The sequence below is a fragment of the Ursus maritimus genome, unplaced genomic scaffold (genome assembly GCF_017311325.1).
Source record: "Ursus maritimus isolate PB19 unplaced genomic scaffold, ASM1731132v1 scaffold_12, whole genome shotgun sequence".
Lineage (NCBI taxonomy): Eukaryota > Metazoa > Chordata > Mammalia > Carnivora > Ursidae > Ursus > Ursus maritimus.
In genome coordinates, this window is record NW_024423564.1 from 26,091,245 (window position 1) to 26,108,762 (window position 17,518).

The following is a 17,518-nucleotide window of genomic DNA, read 5'->3' on the forward strand; positions in this document are numbered from 1 at the left end:
GTTTGTGGCAAAGCTTGGAGTGAGACCAAAGATGGGCAAATATGATTTTCCTTTCCTTTTTTTTTTTTTTTTTTTTTAATGCCCAGCCCAAAGGCAGGTATTAGTCAACATCTTGAAAACTTTCCTGTGCAGGTAACTCTACCTCTTGTACTGTAAGTACCTGAAGATGAACGTCAGGCCCTGCCAGAGGCACATGGCAGCTCAGACCTCATGACCAGGGCCTCCTGGTCACCCTGAGGGGGAAGACAGACCTTTGTAAGGGGCAGGGCAGACCATTTCTGGGAGGTGACAGACCTGGCGGGGCTGGGGGGTCCTAGATGGTGAGAACAATTAGCAGATTTATCCCCCAAATCCTGGTTCTGAGTAGGACAGGAAGAGCTTCTCTAGAGATACCAGAGTCAATGAGAAAAAGACTTGGCCTTGAGGTGTTCTCCAGACCCATTTAACTTAATGTTAGTACAAGAATACATAAAACTAAATCACAAATGAACAGGCTAGCCTGAATGACAGGCTCAGTGGATATCACCTGCTTGGTGTAATTTGAGCAACTCTTCCTTTGAGCCAAGCTTTAACTTGGCTTTTACTGAAGAACTTCTTTCTAATGGGAAAGGAAAATAGTAACTAATTAATACTTTAGCAAGAGTGAGTTTGTCATGCAGAACCAAGAGAACAAGAAGAGAGATCTGAGAGTTGAAGGCAGCTTAGAATGAAGGTAGGTGGGAACCTGGGAGACAAGGGGAAAGAGGGCCCGAAGGCAAGTTTGTTCTCATCCTGCAAGCTCACCTTTTCCATGAGCTTGTTCTGGGTTAAAAGGAAGGCCCATACCCAGTCCCAGCCTCTGTTTTGTAGCACTGTGTCGGGACACGTGTATTCCCCTATTTCCGCACAACAGGGGTGCCTCAGACTTCCAGACGTAAACAACAAATCCCATAGCCTGATGTTCCTGACTCAGGTCTGGGCCACAGGTTCCCACCAGGATCAGAGAACAGCTAGTTTTACTAAAAACTGAGCCTCCCTGAGCAAATCTGTTTTGAATTCCAAAGCTAGCATGAAGCACCTAAGAAAATAAATACAGGCAGAAGTAATTTAGTAGAAATATAGCTCCTCTATTTGTTTTGTGGGGTTAGGTACCTGGAGAAAGTCCTCCTCCTACAAAGAGAACAGCATGTAGGATTTTGAGAAAAAGGCAAAAAAAAACCCAAACAACAAAAAAAAACAAAAAACCAGCCACAGAGGGTGCAGCTCTGGATTATCTGCATTCCTTGTATTCCAAAATGTTCTTCTGCACAAAAGATCTTAGATCACATGGCAGTCCCCCTATCCACCCACCTAGCCATCCAACCATCCACCCATCATCCACTTACCCACCCATCTGTCCATCCATCCCTCCATCACCCATTACCTTCCCATCTGTCCGTCCATCCATCCATCCATCATCTACTACCCACCCATTGTCCATCTGTCCACTCATCTATCCACCTATCTACTCAACCATCCATCCATCCATTCACCAAACACTACTTATTACATATGCCAGACTAAGGACAATCAGCCACAGATACTCATGTCCTCACTGGGCAGGCAGGAAGTCAGTAGTTCTTTTCTTTAGTTAAGGAAATAACTGACAGACATAATAAGGCCCAGTGAGATGCTGTATAGCATAGACGGAAAGAGCACAGATTGTGAAGTTAGCTGTGTTTTACCCATGGTTCTGGCCCTTTCTGGCCACGTAGGAAAGTTTTAGCCTTTTAGTGCCTCAGTTTCCTCCTCTGTAAAATGAGGGAATGATAATAGCTCTTATCCCACAGGCTGTAAGAACTGAAGGACACAATGAATGTAAAGTGGTTAGTACAGTGCCTGGCACATATAATGTGCTCAATAAATTTTAGCTAGTATTATTCAAAATAGGAAAACCACAGTGAGGGGCACCTGGGTGGCGCAGTCGTTAAGCGTCTGCCTTCGGCTCAGGGCGTGATCCCAGCGTTCTGGGATCGAGCCCCATGTCAGGCTCCTCCACTAGGAGCCTGCTTCTTCCTCTCCCACTCCCCCTGCTTGTGTTCCCTCTCTCGCTGGCTGTCTCTGTCAAATAAATAAATAAATAAATCTTAAAAAAAAAAAAAAGAAAAAACCACAGTGAATTCTGCAGTCTAAAACGTAGTGGAAAGGGGGAGTTTCCTAAGGGGCAGAAAGACGTGTCAGAGAGCATGACCAGGCTCTGGGGACACTTAAAAATGCTCCAGCCACTGGGCATGGAGGGAGCAAAGCAAGTTGGTTGGCGGGAGAGGCGTAAGTTAAAACCTAGGGTTTCCTCAATATGTTTGTCTTCATCAGAGGTCCAGCAACTGTTCAAGCCAGTGGTTCTGTCAAAAAGCGTCCTGGCAGAGAGAGGCAGGGGATGGTGGAATGTCCCCAGGAAGAACAGAGGGGAGCAGGTCAGAAGACCTAAGTGACAGAAATCTTGCAGGATCCCGGTAAGGGCAAGCCATCGGCCAAGGAGTCTGCTGAGGCTTTGAGAGACAAGACAAATGTGAGCCTGTGGGGCCCTGGCTCTTCACTATTACATATTCCCCCAAGGAAGCAGCTGATAAGGAAGAGAAGTTGGAAGGGAGAAATATGTCAGGTCTAAGCCTGAGGGGTTCCATGGTCAACATGGTAACTTCCACAAACTCATCTAGAATTCTGGAGAAGGGAGAGACCCTGGCTAGGAATCAGACATCTGGGTGATACAGAGAGACCAGATAATATTATGTCTGGCAGAGAAGAGAAGTAAACACCCTAAAGATGTCCCACATGCTTCTTTTGGCTAGCTCGCTCCAGGAACACGGGAGTCAGGGCTGGGATGGGGAGGATGCTGTGATTCACAGGAAGAGCCTCCCTCTGATACCGCAATCTGCAATTAACCTTCTCTGGGACTCTTCCTGTATATCTTGAAGGTGGAGGGGAGGTGTCTGGATACCCCCTGCAGATGGCGGTGGGGGCCACCACATGCCCACCTCCATTTCAGAGGGACATGATAGATGGATGCCTTCATCAAGGCTGGAGGCCCAGAAAAAGGAAGGAGGGATTGCTGAAGAATCCTGCTTGCTGGCCCTGAATCTGCTCTGAGAGAGACACAGGCTAGAAAGATGGTGTTATCTCCAAGATGATACACTATAGAGCTTACTGCTTTAGGGGCACACCCCCCTGAGATCCTGGCAAGGCTGCCCCAACAATGCTGGGACAAACTGGCCAAGTTGGTATAGGATGTGCCATGTGCACGACCCCGAGAGAATCCTATCTTGTCCCTTAAGACACATCAGGCTGGGCTCAAATACCAATTCATAGACTCATCAAAAATACAAATCACCCCCTCAGACATCTGCAAATTCTAAGGAGGCTTGTTCATGATCAGCTTTGGCTCAGAGTCCCTGTCCCCAGTGAATTCACCTTCTAACTCTGCTTCCTGTTCTGTAGATGCTGGCCTGGTTTCACACCAGAGAAACCCACGTGTGGGGCTTGGCCCTTTCCCTGGATTTCCACCAAACCTGTGTGAATGCCTGAGAAACCAGTTTTCCTGGAGGGGTGAGGCAGCTGCGACGGGGTCACATCACAAAAGAGCAAACCATCAGAGATTGTCAAGTAGACTGCCTTGTCTTAGCAGTTTGTTGTCCTTCCAACCATCCAGCTTGTCATCTTTTCTCGCCAACCCCTCCACAACCAATCTTTTTCTGCTCTCCTCCACACCCAAGTTCCTGTTATATCCTAATTCAGAAGATTCTGTTATTAATTAGATTAATTAAACATTAATTAAGATTCAAGTATTAAATAATTGTTGATGTGCCTGTCTTCAGCTAAGGCATGATTCAGGATCTCACCTTCTATCCCTAGATATTTATTAAGGTCTGCTCTTCAACAAAGATAGGCCCCTCTAAGAGAGAGTTAAACTAATTTTTTGTCATGCTTGGCGGGGTGCGACTGAAGGGAGATCAAAGAAGGGGAGGGACATTGCTTCTCTTGGGGCCCTGGAGGATCTAAGGCTTGTTAGGCCCTGTGAAATGTGTGTGGCTGGTTCAGGAGGCAAACAAGGCCTCCCTCCTTCCTCTGCCTGGGGAACCAACCATTCCCTCTGCAGGTGGGAAGAAGTACATGCTGGCTTCATCTCCAAAGATCAAGGAGTAACTTTGGACCATGGGGACAGGTGCTCTTCCCAGATCAGATGCTCATCAAAGAATTCTGACCTAACACCTGGAGGTCACCCCTGACAAAGGTATTTCTTTTAGTAAAAATCAAACAAAACTTTAAACTCCCTGGAAAAAAGGTAATGGGTGGTTCAGGGTATTTGCTATGACTACTGTCTTGCTAAGCTGTCCCTAGAAAAGGGGAAGTGAGCCATCTCTCCCCTGTTGTGCATTCTCTGTCCACCCTGGGAAATACACGAGGGAATAGAAGGGACTTGATAGTTGCTGGCAGGTCCAACAACTCTTGCCTCAGCACGGACTGGCCTCAGGTGGAGTATCTTGGATATGCAATCCCACTTGGTCTTCAGAGAATCTTCAAAGATGCTCTAAGACGTGTACCTCCATTAGATGGATGAAGAAACCAACGGTTGGACAAGTGAAGCAATGTCCCCAAAGTCTGAAAGCCAGTGAGAGGCAGATGTTGGTTTAAAGTCTGTTTGCCTTCCTCCAAATACCAGTGGCTTTCTATGGTCACCCCCACACCCCACACCCCCACTCCACGGTGACTGCTGTAGAGGGGAGCAACGCTGAGAAAAGCATGGGAAAACACCTGCAGTCTGCAGAATACAGAAAGGAGCAGTAACACCGAGATCCCCGGAGGGGCTCTGAAACCAGTCTGTGTCTTTAGTTCTTAGATTTCCTTCGGTTCTTGGTAAGATTCCTTTGAGAAAATTCTAATCTGTCTCAACTGAACAAAAGGCAAGCATATGTCGTTACCGTCTTGTCAGGAGGATGGCAGCCGGGACTTTGAATGCCCTCTAACTTCTATTGCAAATGGCGAATATGATCATGCCTTTTCCCTCCGAAATTACACCTCAGAGTCAGTCACTGTGGAATCTTTACAGAATACAGGGTACCTCTTCAATCGTTTTATTTTGAACAACAAAATGAAGACGTGTTAGCCTTAAGCATCTAAAGCAAGGCTGCTATGGGATCCTGTGGAAGATTCCTGGCAATACAGGAGAGTAGAGGAAAGAGAAATCTGACCCACATTTGGCACTTATTCCTGGGGACCTGACCCCTCAACTGTTGAATGTTGGAGGCCACAGTGAACAAACCATATAAAGATCACATTAAAAATCAATACAACTACATACTATCTTTTAAAAATAAGTGGTTAGTGTCTGAAATCACAAATAAGGAAAGAATTATTGTAACTTGGGGTAAATTTTCCAATGACAACATCATACTTAGATTTAAAAAGTGCTGGAGGTCTAGCAACCTGGATGGGTCCGCAGCTGATGTGCTCTGAAGGCTGGTTCAAAGACTGAGACACTGACGCGTAAGGCACACTGGAAAGGTTTGATTAAACGGATTGCTTTGTGAGTGGGTAAAGGCCGCATGTCTGCATTATAAACATGATGTGATTTTTTAAATATACCACTTAAACTGTTAACATACTAATCAGGACTATTGAACACTACATCCAAAAATAATGATGTACTATATGTTGGCTAACTGAGTTTAAATTTAAAAAAAAAAAAAGGGAGTTTTTTTTAAAGAGCAAGGGAGGGGCAGAGGGGGAAGCAGACTCTGCTGAGCAGGAAGCCCAACATAGGGCTCGATCCCAGGAACCTGAGGTCATGACCTGAGCCAAAGGCAGACGCTTAACTGACTGAGCCACCCGGGCACCCCACTTAAACTATTAACATATTAATCAGTGTTTATAAATTAACAAATAGCATATGTGATTTTAAGTATGTGCAAGTAATTAAAATATATTAACTATTACATGCAGTTTGTCTCTTTCATGTCTATCCTGACACATTTTTATATTCATAGCAACAAAATCCTCTCTTAAACACTCACTGGGTAAATGGGGATGCTCTAATGTTCAGAGTCACCTCACACGTGGTGCTTACTCAATATCTCCACCCACGACTTCACTATCATGGAAGGGATGGCAGTATCCTAAGTCATACGCATTTTAGCCTGACACACAGTCGGTCCTCAGTCAAACGGTGTTGAGTTGTTGCCATCATTTTAGAGATACAGAAGTAAAGACCCCACTGGGATAGAAGACCGGGCCAAAGCCCACAGCTGATAACAAGCAGAGCTGGCTGCTTCTGGAACAGTTTCCTGACACCCCAGCCAAGGCACAAGCCACTATCTCAAGCTGGAAAGCAAGGAGACATTTCCTCCTCTGCTGGGACCAGAGCCCCGGCACTGGGCAAAGACTGTACAATGGCTTGTCTTGGAAGCCACAGAGCTGGAGGCCATCTGCAGACGCGATGCTGTTGGATCTGGCCACTGCCCGGGACAATGCCACACACGTATATTTGGCCTTTTGCTAATTGGTTATCCATTCATGATGGCTGCAATGCAGAACTGACATTTGGTTTAGAAATTCCCACCTTTTTCTTTTTTTTTCCATTTCAGACCTTATCTCTTTTCTCTCACATTCTTTTCATCGCGTGATAGCAGCACTGCACGCTGCCCATGCGCTCATGTGAGCAGCACTGCCTGGGAACTCACTCCCAGCACTTTTCTGGAGGGGACAAGTGCCATGGAAAATTTTCAGATGTGTGGTAACGTACAAAATACTAGGAAAAGGGCTTGGCAGAACTGGCCTTGCAGCGAGGCTGCTAATGTTGCAAGTTGGCATGTGTTTTGGTCACTGACACTAAATTTAGTCATGTTTAGAGGAAAGGTTTTTTTTTTTACTTTAATCATTTTATTGAGATGTGGAGACATATTCTCACAGTTAAAAAAAATGTGGTCTCCCAATATAATTTTAAGAAGAACACTTTAAAGAAAGGTTAACATTCCCTTAAATAAGAAGCGTAGGGAGTGTGTGTCTGTGTGCTCCATCCTCCTCAGTTCTGGACAATCGGGCTTTCAAAGGCAAAACTGTCACTTGGTGGGGTCGTGCTGCAGTCGTAAGAGGTTTTTTGGCCTTGCTGCCCTCCCACCATGGGACTGATCAAAAAGTCCTTCTTGACATCCCAACTCTTCCTTTCCATGCCCTCCCCAGGCCCCAGCTCGCTCTGAGTTTCCACCATAAACATTCCTCCGAGGGAGTCAGTCGGGAATGGCGTGCCTCCCTCTAGGCATTTAGGTCCCGGGAGGGTAGGGAGAGAGGAGAATTCAGCGGGTCCTCTGGGGCAAGGCCTTCATTGTTGCCATAGAAAAGGCTCAAGAACCAAAAGCCTCAGTCTTCAGCGGAGACATGTCAGGTCAGACTCTGAGAATGCTGTTTGGAGGTCCCTCGATGTTTTCCCAGGGCCCCGGGGAAAGACAATCCTGACAAAGGGGCCAGGCCCCAGCACCACTCCACTCTCTGCCGTACCTGTCCCCCTGCCCTCTGCCCCCAAATCCACCTCTCTGAATGGGCCTCAAGGGGCCTACTTCTGAGTGTGGCTATGTGGGAAGACCATTCCAGATTCAGACTGCTGGCAGGGGTGGGGGAATACTTCCACTTCTGAGCTAAAATCACCATTGTCAAGAACAAACATTTACTAGGACCCCCCCCCCAAGTGATAGCCTTTAAGTTACTGCAGATTTACTGTTTCAGAAGGACCAAAAGCCAAAAGGCCGTTGTGAATTCTCAGTGTGATCGAGAAATTGTTGGCGCACACATCATTCTTTTCCTCCCTGATTTATACACACATATCAGTCACCACCTAAACCCTACAAAGGAGTCTCATAGTTTCAAAGATAGAGTCCAGATCTATGAAGGGCCCTCAAGACCAGACCTTGCTTACCCCTCTGGCCTCACACTGTACCACTGACCCCTCTTTCTGTGCACCCAGCCACCTTGTCTTCTTCCTGGGGAAACTTTCCCTGATCCCTCAGTCCTCTCTGGACCTCCATCCCTGCCCCCAATTCTGCACTCTCCTAACAACTTAGTAATCCTTGCGGGACATTTATCGTTGTAGTCAAGCAATTAACTAGTTGGTTATTTATTCCACATTCCTGAATGTCAGCACCTAGAGGCAGTGACCATGTCTGTCTTATCGTCCAAGGCTTTAGGACTGTGCCTGGCACATATAATGAGTACAAAATATTTGTTTGCATGAATAATGAATATGTGTTTGAATGAAGAATGAGTCGAGGTGTCAGAATGTCTGGGCAGGCGCACGGAATATGGGGGTATGTCTGGCCCAGCCGACGAGCTCCAGGAGCTAGAGGCATGCAGCCTGGCTGGGTGGTGGTGGCGGCCAGAGGATCGGGACAGGGCAGGTCAGCCAGGAAGCATTTTACCAGAAGACCTCAGGCTGCCCTGCCGGCTGGGCTCCTCCAATGCTGAGCACAGAGAGCACTCAGGGATTCGTCTTTCTGGTTCCATGTGTTTCCGAGGAACCCAAGATTGAAAGGGAAAACAGTTTCGGAAGAAGCACAACATTCTTTTATTCTTGAAAGTCTGGAAGTCCTCATGAGGAACAGGACAAGTGAGAGTGGCCATCCCTATTTTTCACCCCGCACAGCCCAGAGGGACCCTGCTCATCCGTGGGCAGTAGAAAAGTCATGCAGGGGTTTGCGGCACCCACGGAAAGAACACCGCTGGCTTTCAAGTCAGAAATACTTGGGTTCAGATCTCTGTTTCCACTTGCTAGCCGGGTGAACTCAGGCAAGTGACTTAACCTCTCCTTGAACTTCAATCGCTTTATCTGTAAAATGGGCGTAGTTACTGGGTCACTGGAGGAATGAAGAGATCACAAGTTCAGTGTCTGAGGCAGGGAGGCCCTGTAAGTCATGTACAGCTACAACTACTGAGGCCTATTGCTACTAGCTCCTGGAGGGATGTCGGCTTCGGACCACTGAATTTTGACCCTTATTGTTTTTATTAGCAGTTATATAATCATCCACTGTAAGGCAGGAGTTTATATAGCTGTTAGTTTGCTTCTCAAATAATAGAAAACATTCTTTTTTTCCTTTTAACAACTGGTAGTTTGTTTCTCAAATAATAGAAAACATTCTTTTTTTCCTTTTAACAGCCCATTGGTCAAATTTAATCCAATTACAGTACTATTTGGGAAACTTTATGGTTAGGATTATCTGCAGCAATCAATACTCTCTTGGCTTAGGGAGAAGGGAAGCCCACTCCATTCTGCTGTCCTGGAAATGCTGGGCTCAGGTGTGGAGGCCCATTGCCAGGTAACGTTAGAAAGAACACACACAGAGACACACATTCCTGAACCATGAGCGTGGGGCTCTTGTCTGCTCCTTATAAGGAGCGAGTTATCATCAGTCTTGCAGAAAGGTCACTGCTATTTCTCTGTCCTCAAGTGCCTGAAATCAGTTTTCCTCCGTGGGGTGGGGCGGTGATTAAGCAGGGTAAATATGTCAGCACTTCACGTATCCAATTATGAGGATGTTGACAGACCCTTGCAGCAGAGCTGGGTTTTGGGTTTTTGTCTGATCCTAGGGACTCTCAGGAGACGTACTTGGATGCGTCCCCAGTCCCTCCCTGCCAGGGGCAAGTGAACCTGAAGACCCACTTTTGCAGCTAGAGAGCTAGCTGCAAAAGTTGGCCTGGTTGAAGGAGCTGGAGCTGGAGCTGCGTTTGTCCCCTGGTCACCCCTCTTTTCTCCTTTCTGCCCTTTCCCCTCACCAGTAGGCCTTGAGCATTGACATGTGGACCCGGTGGCTGCTGGGAGGAGCAGGGGCCCAGAAAGCGGCAGATGATGCTTTCCTTCCTCTCAGAAGGGTCAGCTCTTCACATCTCACAGAAGCAAGGACGTGGAGTGGCCACCCTGGGATCTCCGATCCTCGAGCCTCGCGTCCCCGCTGAAGCCCGTGTCCTGTCCATCCGTCTCCTGTTCTCAGGGCTCCACTGCACCATCTCGCTCGCACCCGGGGCACAGTCTGACATTCCCCAGTCTTGTGTGGATCATGGTGCTTTCTTGGGCCAACTGGTTTGGCCTCCCCTCCAAGCCCACAGGCCCCTCATCAGCAGATATAGTTTGCACCTCCTCTGTAACCCTGCAGGGCCCAGCCTAAGGGCTAGGCATTAAATGCGGGCTAAGAAAAGCTTTCGATGGCTTGATGGAAAGTTGACGAGGTTCCAAGGTCCATAAAGCCCGGATGATCCTTTTCTTTCTATTCTTCATTGAGAAGGAGCCCAAGGTTGTTGAGAGCTGGTTATCTGAAGGCATATAGGTCTCTGCCAGCTGACACTTGCTCCTGATTATGCCTGCAGCTGACTAGGCCCCAGTATTCTGCTGTCCCCTGGGCCTTCAACTTGAGGGCAGCCACTTTTAAATCCACGTTAAGATTCTCCCCCAGTCCCACGAGAGTGAGCCCTGCTGAGTGCCCAGGATGTCCTCAGACATCAGGGCAAGGGAAGTCGAGCTGCCGCCCTGCCACGGGAGCCTTCCGAGTAGCTCAGGACTGAAAACCTCCATTCATGCCCATCCCCCATCTACCTTTCTTCTATCCCTGGGCGCCTTTTAAAAGCTTTTAACTTATCGATTCCCTGCTGTCACTTTCCACAGCCTGGGAACTCAGACCAACTTCTTAACATCCCCTTTGTGGTTCTCTGACATCTTTTATAGACCTTCCTGTCTTTTACGGGTTTTACCTTAATCGCTAAAACAGCAAATAAGAGTAAGAGGCATGGGGAAGGTACAAAGGTTCTCCTAACTGTCCTTTCAGCCCCTGCTGATAAAAGGCTAAGTTGGTGCAACTTTTATGGGCAGGGAATGGGCAGTATTTCCTTGCAAAATTCATCTGCTTTAGCTCTTCCACCAGATGTTTATGACCTGAGAAGGGCAGGGGCCAGCCCAGGATGCCAGTGAGCACAAGGCTGTCCCTGCCTGCTGCTCACTGCCGGTGCAGTGGGACCTGGCCCAGAGGAAAGGGTTGCTTTAGGCTGTTGCATGCCGTTCATCATCTCCAGGGCTGGGTTGAGGAGCCGGTATTTAAGAAATTATGGCATCTATGCAAACGAATGAAACTTGACCACTCTCTCAAAGATAAATTCCAAATGGATGAAAGACCTTGATGTGAGACAGGAATCCATCAAAATCATAGAGGAGAACATAGGCTGCAACCTCTTTGATATCGGCCACAGCAACTTTTTTCATGACACATCTCCAAAGGCAAGAGAAACAAAAGAAAAAATGAACTTGTGGGACTTCATCAAGATAAAAAGCTTCTGCACAGCCAAGGAAACAGTCAAAAAAACTAAGAGGCAGCCCATGGAATGGGAGAAGATATTTGCAAATGACACTACAGATAAAAGACTGGTATCCAAGATCTACAAAGAACTTCTCAAACTCAATACACAAGAAACAAATAAATCAAAAAATGGGCAGAAGATATGAACAGACACTTTTCCAATGAAGACATGCAAATGGCTAACGGACACATGAAAAAATGTTCAAAATCATTAGCCATCAGGGAAATTCAAATCAAAACCACACTGAAATACCACCTTATGCCAGTTAGAAAGGCAAAAATTGACAAGGCAGGAAACAACAAATGTGGGAGAGGATGTGGAGAAAGGGGATCCCTCCTACATTGTTGGTGGGAATGCAAGTTGGTACAGCCACTCTGGAAAACAGTGTGCAGGTCCCTTAAAAAGTTAAAAATAGAGCTACCCTATGGTCCAGCAATTGCACTACTGGGTATTTACCGCAAAGATACAGACGTAGTGAAGAGAAGGGCCATATGCACCCCAGTGTTCATAGCAGCATTGTCCACAATAGTTGAATTGTGGAAGGAGCTGATATGCCCTTCAACAGATGACTGGATTAAGAAGATGTGGTCCATATATACAATGGAATATTACTCAGCCATCAGAAAGAACGATTACCCAACATTTGCAGCAACATGGATGGACTGGAGGAGATTATGCTAAGTGAAATAAGTCAAGCAGAGAAAGACAATTATCATATGGTTTCACTCATTTACGGAACATAAGAAATAGCAGGAAGATCGGTAGGAGAAGGAAGGGAAGAATGAAGGGGGGAGGTAAACAGAAGGGGGAATGAACCACAAGAGACTATGGACTCTGGGAAACAAACTGAGGGCTTCAGAGGGGAGCGGAGTGGGGGATTGGGATAGGCCGGTGATGGGTATTAAGGAGGGCACATATTGCATGGATCACTGGGTGTTATACGCAAATAATGAATCATGGAACACTACATCAAAAACTAAGGATGTACCGTATGGTGACTAACATAACATAATAAAAATTTATTTAAAAAAAAGAAATTACGGCATCTGAGCCCATAATGTTAAAAAATGGAACTTTTGTAGTAATACTGAGGATCACTCTATTGATGTTGCAAAAAAAAAACCCAACAACAACAAAACCAAAAAACAATGTCTAATCTCTCTAGTAAGAACTAAGCTTTTCTTTAAAAACTTCATGCATTTTGATCAATCCATCTGCAAAATTGGAGATGAACAGAAAAATATGAAATAATTAAAAACAGAAATTTCTATACAATATTAATGATTGAAAAATCTATTATTTTGAACCTTTTGAACAAGTTAAGAGATCTCCAATAGTTGGCTGCTTACATAAATAGAACAGTTAGGACAAGCTACACAATGCCAGATAAACTACATAAGGTGATCTATGGCAGAAAAATAAAAGTTCATCCTTGTCCAAATCTTTGTCACAGAAAATAGTCTCCTAGAAGTGGGGGCTGTGACAAGGCAGAGAAAGGGAATTGGCTTGTGTCGGCCACCTGCCTGAACTATTACCACATGAGAATTCAATAGAATTCGTTAATTCCAGGGATTCTTCAGGGACAGGAAGCCCATCATCAAAATATAGCGGGTGTTTTCCCCTGAGGTTTCTCAGAACAGTGAGACAATGGCACAAATTTAGCTTAGCAGGAATTTGAGACTGAATGTAGCTTTAACTTTCCAAAGAATGAGAAGTACAGGTGAACTTGTAGCTTATTTGGTGATGATAGGAGCCTTCCTGTGCTCACCAAGAACTTTTGGGAAGGAAAATACATCTCACTGGACTACTGGGTGGACTTGTTGCTTCTAGTAAAGTCACTACTTAGAAGCAAATTAGAAAAATATGTGATAATTGGTTTAACAGGGCTTCAAACATCATAAAGGTGGTGGTCAGAATAATCATCCAAAACAGAAATTATAAATAGAAATATTCAGATTTTAAAACAAGAATTAAGTAGATTGTGGGAACAAGAAAATCATTTTACTTTTGGTCAAGATCCTGGTAGTGTAGCTAAGGATGCAAAATGCTTACTTAGGATACCTGCATTTAGAGACTTCATCTTGGTTATTCGAAACATGCTTGGACTATGAGACTTCCAGAAACACGTCTCAACTGAAAATTTTGATCTATGAAAGAAATCAAAACCATTTTTTCTCTTGTAAAAAAGCCACATCAAGAAACCACTAATGAAACCTTAACAAAACAATCTATTTCACATTGAAGTAAGAAGAATATCCAAAAGAAATAACTTCAGATTCCATGAGGATTGTTACATTTGCAGCATTTGAGATTGATTCATGTGGTTATTCAGTAACATTGTTGAAGAACTACTGATACAATACTGTGTCCTGCATAAGAATATAATTAATACTGTGTGAAAAAGACGACAGGACGTGTTACTAGGAACCACAAAGACCAGTCATCAACATTGTGCTTCAGAAGAAGGCCCTGGAATGTGTGCAGAGATTTTCTCATGTTGAGAAGACTTTGAAAGTTTAAAAAATGTCATAGCAAATAATATTAAATTTTTTTTTGTCCACACGGATACTGTGAATGCAAAACGCCTTCGTTATTAGTAAGCCAATGTGTTATGATACCAATATTGGTTTTAAAAAATTAAAACCATCCATGCCTCTGGCATGATAATCATGAAATTAAACCAGGGGTTTATATTTAGGTCGAAGGTTGTTGTTGAAACTTAGTTCATACAATTTTTAAGAGTTGAGAGTATTTTTACTGTCTGTTTTGTTATGTTTTGCAAGAATTTCGATGTCATGTATGTATGTGTTGTCCCTATAAAAAAGAAAAAAGTGAATATATTTGTATGATGATGATGCTGGAAATGTCTATGATGTCGGTTAATTTATACTCAATTTTTCTTGTATCTAGATTTCTAATATTTTCAGTTCTGTATTATTCAAGCTTCCTTTGAATAAGTTTACTAAGCTTTTCTTTAAAAACTTCATGCATTTTGATCAATCCATATGCAAAATTGGAGATGAACAGAAAAATATGAAATAATTAAAAACAGAAATTTCTATACAATATTAATGATTGAAAAATCTATTATTTTGAACCTTTTGAAAAATGATGTTTTTAGGAATTTTTAATGGTGTGAAAAAATGCTCAAAATATGTTAAGTGAAAAGAGAAAAAAACGAATACATCCCAATCACAAAATGATATGACATATATGTGTGTCTGTGTGTGTGACTGTGTGTGTTATGTCAAAGCATACCAAGATGTCAACAACTTAACAGTAATTCTTTCTGAGTGTTGGGAACTTAGGCAATTTTTATTCTCTTTTTTATGTTTTTCTGTATTTTCCAAAATAGCTATCATCAAATTTTCTACACGATCGTGAAAAAAATTGGAAAAGAAAAAAGCGTACTTGGAAAAGCCCCTCAGGTAACAATGAAAAACTTAAAACAGAGGGCTTACTTACTATGTGAGGTGCTTTACACACACCTCAGATATCATGTGTGTCCTTACAACAGGGCTGGGGTGGATGTTAGTGTCCTTGTTTTCTAGATCTGGAAGATTCCAAGCCTCAGGGGGTTAAATAACTTGTCCAAGGTCACACAGCTCTCATGGATGGACCAGGATCCCTCAGCGCCCCTGTCTCATCAGAACATCTCAGGCACATCCTGCTTACCTTCCCTTGTGCAGTTGGGCGCTCACTCCCCACTTTGTGCCTCCTTTGTGCCTGAGCCCACCCTGGTCTGGAGGGACCCTGTCTCCCTGGGAGCTCCCTGCCAGCAGGAGGGCCAAAGCTGCTTTTAGAGCAAATACGTATGAATCTTGGACATGCCCAGGCCCTAGCCTGACATTGCATCACCCCCATCTCTATCTCCTGTGTACCCTCGGCCCAGCCCTGGTCTCTCTCCAAGTGACATGCAGGTCACAAGGGAAGGACACCAACACCTGTGTCTTTTCTCTGCCTGTGGTCACATCCTTTGGCTTTGACAGTTTTGAACTTATCAGGTGTTGGGGGGGGACTGTCTTCCCCAGCACTGGGCTCTCAGAAGCCCCCCTAGACTGTGTGGGACAGAGCAGCTCTGAGGGCTCCTTCCTGGCTGCTCCCACCAGTAGTTCTGCCCCTGGGCTGGTTGTGGAGAAAGTGCCGGGGAGCCTCAGGGCCCCTGGAGAGGGCGCTGTCAGGAAAGCTCAGTAGGAAAGTGTCCGCAGCTCTACCGCTGTGCCTGTGGGCCACACGCTTAGCCTTTCTGAGGCCAGCCCAGGGGCCCAGGAGACCATGCGCAGGAAAGCACATTGTAAACCAGTAAACTCTACGTAAATATCAGGTGTGACTCGGCAGAAAGGGACAGGAATCAAAGGACCAGAATACTCAGCCAGAGGAGTCTTCCCTGCTTTAGTAACTGCTGATTCCTGGCACCTAGGATGCTACCTGACACACAGCTGGCCCTCAGTGCAAACTGGTTAAACGAATGAACAAAGGGTCCCCGGTGGCTCGTCCCCTCTCTTTCAATCAGTGGCATTTCACTTCCATGCCAAGAAAGCAGGTGCTGTGGGAAAGTGGGAAAAGGCCTGGAAGGGGATGGTTTCTCGCTGTGCAAACTTGGGCCAGTGCTTTGTCACTTGGGGCCTCAGTTTGCCTGTCTATCAGGTGGGAATAATTATATGATTCACAGACGGCATCCCAAGTGGCCAGCAAATGAAAACACAGAGGATTGAAAACTTTCATGTATATGGTGCTTTTTGTCTATAACATGTCGGGCTATAGCAGCCCAGGCAGGGATTCCTAAAAGACCCCTCCAGATCCTCACCTAGGTTCCAGCGAGAAGTCAGTCTCTAAGGTGAAGAAAATCTTTTATTTATTAGAAGTTGCCTGTATTAGGATGAGTCAAGTTATCTGTGTGGGTAGAAATGTGTTTATTTAGAGATTGAATTCCTGATTTGTGTCCAATATTTCCTAATGATCCATTTACGGAAAGGGAAATACGCCCATACAGAACCAGTTAACAAAGTCTTAAGAAACCAATAAATCTCTGCGTTTATCTAACAAATGGGCCAACTCCTGACTCAGCTTCCTCAAGTCAGGAGCCTTGAGGGAATGTAGAGAGCTCCCTAAACAAATACGAAAGCTCTTATTTCATCACTGAAATACCTTTTCTGGAAGGCAGTGCTGAGCTCCAACGTGCAAACCAGCTTGGCTACAACCCGCAGGGTCCAGAGTGCTTGCAGTGATGGCCTCCCTATTATGTGTATCAGATTTTCCCAGGGGCTTTCCTCCCTCCCATGCTCACCTGTACCCCTGCCCCTTCCCCCAGATCCCTCTCTACTTGCTGGCTGGACCTGGACTCTAATGAGGACAAAGTTTTCCATTGTTGGTTAAAGAGATAGCCTAAATAAACATACATGGTCAAGGGTCAGTGACCAAAGCACGTTTCTGTCCTTGGCTTCTCCATCAACATAGAGCAGCCTCCCTCATTATCTCCTTCTTGAACCCAGAGACACAGGAGGAAGGTCTACAAGAAAACACACACCCTAATTTGCCTTTAGTCCATGAAGGCCATGGATGTGAGGTGCACTGCATGCTGTGCTGAATTGAGCCATGAACTATCTAGGCATCATTTATCCTTGAACAAACCACTTAACCCCTCCAATCGTCAGTTTTCTCATCTGTAAAATGGAGTGGTTAGACTGGAAAATTTCAAGTGCCTTCGTAGTCCTCAAAGAATGTTGCCCCTGCGTTCCCCAGGTCACCTGCTCCTGTGTGAATTCAGTAGAACATTACCTCTTGCCCTCCTGGAGTGAAGACAGACCCAGGGGACACCTGATAACAGTGCTCTGAGGCTCTCCCTGTCTACGCTCCATTACACCTGAGTCACAGGAAGAGTCAGATCTATGTGGGTTCTTGGTCTTTGCTGCTAACTAGCTGTGTGTGATCTTGAAAAATCTTTGCACCTCTGGATCTTTATCTCTAGAAGTGAGTGATACATCCCACCTGGCAGAGTCCATGGAAGTTACAGTTTTTAGTTTGTTTGTTTGCTTGCTTGCTTGTTTGGGATACCGCCTGGCTCTCCACAAGGATCCTCCTGTCACTGGCTCCCTTCCTACCTTCTTGCTGAGTCATAATGGGCTGGATGTGTTCGGAAGAGGGAAGCCAAAGAACAACCCCACAGGTGTATCAGTTA

The 17,518-nt window shown here is 45.3% G+C and overlaps 1 pseudogene; it reads left to right on the forward strand.

The window, feature by feature from the left end:
* Window positions 1-6,448: 6,448 nt before the first annotated feature.
* On the forward strand, window positions 6,449-13,451 carry LOC121101953 (annotated as a pseudogene).
* The last annotated feature ends 4,067 nt before the right edge of the window (window positions 13,452-17,518 follow it).